This window comes from Canis aureus, chromosome 18, assembly GCF_053574225.1.
Source record: "Canis aureus isolate CA01 chromosome 18, VMU_Caureus_v.1.0, whole genome shotgun sequence".
NCBI classification, from domain to species: domain Eukaryota; kingdom Metazoa; phylum Chordata; class Mammalia; order Carnivora; family Canidae; genus Canis; species Canis aureus.
In genome coordinates, this window is record NC_135628.1 from 51235361 (window position 1) to 51238465 (window position 3105).

Below are 3105 nucleotides of genomic sequence, written 5' to 3' on the forward strand. Positions count from 1 at the left end.
GAGAAGCCTAAATTGTGTAAGAAAAAAAATCACAAATTTCTATCAGTACATCATTTGTTAAATAACATGAGCTAATATAGGAGAGCATAGAGGAAACGCACACAAAGAAAGATCTGACTCCAAATTTCTGCCTGCTAATTGGGGAAGACAAAGTACTCTTTCATTTTAACTGAGGCCAGTCTTAAGCAGCCAAAACATGTCTATACATTCCATAGAGAAAATTGCATGGCTGAATGCTGCTCCATGCCCCAAATAAGTCATCAGTTCTCAGTTCAAGTGCTCATCCAGATGTGAGTTTTCTCTAAAGTTATGCATGGATTCATGAGATGACTAAAACAGGAGGAAAAATTTTTGGCTGTCTCCAATGTGAAGAATATATGGTAGTAAATGCCATAATAATGCATAGTGTGTGATATGGGGTTAAAAAGAGGAGAGTCTATAGAAGTAATAATCTCTCCAAGTGAGAGAAATTGATTGTGAATTTTCCACATAAGCAGTATGGACCAGGTATACTAGTAGATGCTGTGTACTACCATCCAGATCCTCCTTCAAGACTGAAAGACTTCTCTTCCAGTTCTGGATAATAGATCTTAGATGTTCATCTTCTCAACTAATTGCCCTCTGCTAAGGGAAATCACTTTCCCCAAAGAAACACACTCTTCCTGGAGACATGACTGGTTGACATGGGAGTATAAATGTCTAGCCTTCTTGTCCTGTCATGAGACAACCCTAAGAGCCAGTCCAACTTCGAGTTTCCCACGGTCAGCTGAGGCCTTGATATGACTGTACTGCAGCCTAATTTCTACTCCATTTATTTCTACTCTCCTTTGTCCCTACACAGGTCGTTTCCGAGAGACTGATCTGTTAACTTCTTGCATGCTAATGTGTGTCTTGGAGTCTATTTTCCTGGAAGCCAAATTGATGCAGTTGGTAATGAAAGTGGTTAAGGAAAGGAGAATCTAAGATAAAATTTTGGAGCTGGATCACACAGCACCTGTCTAGCAATGAGGACCCCATCACTGGCAGCAAGATGGAGTATTGATATACCCTGGAACAAGGTAATGGTGTAATTCTTAAAATTATCATTAATGGTAAACTTGAATGGTATTCTGATGAAAGTAGCTGCACCAATCAGTAAAATGTATCAGATGGTTTGAAAAGCAATATAAATGGTCAGAAACAAGCTGAATCTGCCAAGGGAGGAATGACAGGAATCATAAGAGTACATATGAGATTGGAGTCTGAAGGGACTGGAGCAAGAGGCTCAGGAAGAAAATAAAGTTAGATAGGGACAGTTTATCAAGATGCAACCAGTCCTGGAAGATCTGGATTTAATATCCTGGCATCAACCCTAGAGAACATTACAAACATGCCATGAGAATACCCCTCGAAGCTTGAAGAGAGTGAAGAGAGATACAAGAATTGCCATGGCAGACAGTGAAAAAACCCAACCAGTCTCTGTCTTTTCTTCTTTGGGTTGCATTCTCAAATGAAGTATATAAATCACAAACAATTGTTACTGAGACTTTACAGGACAATAAAACTACAAAGTATGATTTATCCTGAAATACATGTGTTATAGTAAAACCCAATCAACCTCTGTCTCAAAAATAATATTTGTCATTAGGATATATATTAGGAATTTTTTGGAAAATCAGATAATTAACCAACACTGATCTATTTAAATCAAAATTTACTATTGACACACACACACACACACACACACACACAAACAAGGATGATTCTCAAGAGATTAAATCAGTTATTCTTTCAGAGAAAAAGTATATAGTGTTTCTGTGGCAAAATGCCCTTTTCTTGTAGTTTGCCAGCCAGAATGTAATGTATGTCATTCTCTTCTTACTGGCAAGATGAAAGTGAACACAAATAGAACCAAGGGTTCTCCATTTCCTCCATATATTCACACATTTTTTCTTTGTGACATTTTGGAAACTTCAGTAAGAGCTTTGAATGTGAACACGGAGGTGATGATTGAAGGACCAAAGTCCAATGATGGTGCCAGACATAAAGGAAAGCCTCAGAGTGTAAAATGATAAGGGATTCAGAGAAAGTCATATCCCTCACATGTAGCAGCTTACTGGACAGAAATACAATCAATCATCAGAATTGTCAAAAATTTGTTGAGGCCGATGGCTGGAGGAGCCTGATGAGAATCACCAGATCAGACTTAGTCTAAGGAGCTTCATGACCAATGCGCTGCACCTCCAGCAATCATACATGTACACATGCATGCAAGCACACGCATACCACATGTCTCCAACTACAGGAAGGTAGCTTGTTACTACTCAGAGTAAATAAATTATTTATCTTCCTTTGCCAAAGACCTGATATATTAGAATCTTCATCTTCTTTGATTTTCTTTAAAGAAAATTAAGTATATTTAATTTCTTATTTTGAGAAGTGTGGCCTTCCACCTAAAAGAAAATATAATTATTTTTAAGTCTTAGTGAGATAGAAAGTTGCATAGCACCTTTCTAAATAAAAATCTGTCACTTATTTATAGCAAAATACTTTGGAAATATTGAGATTAACTTTGATAATTAAGCATATCTAACCCAGAGATGCAGAAAATTAGAAAAGAGTTGATCACAGGTAGAGTTTAGTGACATTTGGTAGTCTGGCAGTCAGCTCAGTTTTAGTATTACCATCTGAATTCAGGATTTTTCATTTATTACTTGAAATAACCTTTTGCTGTAACTCAACAATAATAATTTAAATGATAAACAGGATAGGAATATTTTAATGAAGTGCTTCACTATTTTAGGTGGAAATCGTTCCCTAAAATTTCATATAACACTGATTTAAAAGTCTGCTTTAGTGAAGAGGGCTATAGTCTAGTAGATGTCAACACAGAAGAGATGGGCCAGGCAGACTCCAGTCATCTGCTTTTCAACTTCAGGTACATTCTGCAACTCTACATGCCTCATTTTCCTTGACTATAAAAAAAAAAGATAACAATATTTCCTAACTTATAAAGTTAATTATAAGAATTAAATGGATTAATGTAATGTAATTAGTATAATTAATGGATTATGAAAGCACTTAACCCAGTGCCTGAAACATAGTAAGTTTTCAATAAATGTTATT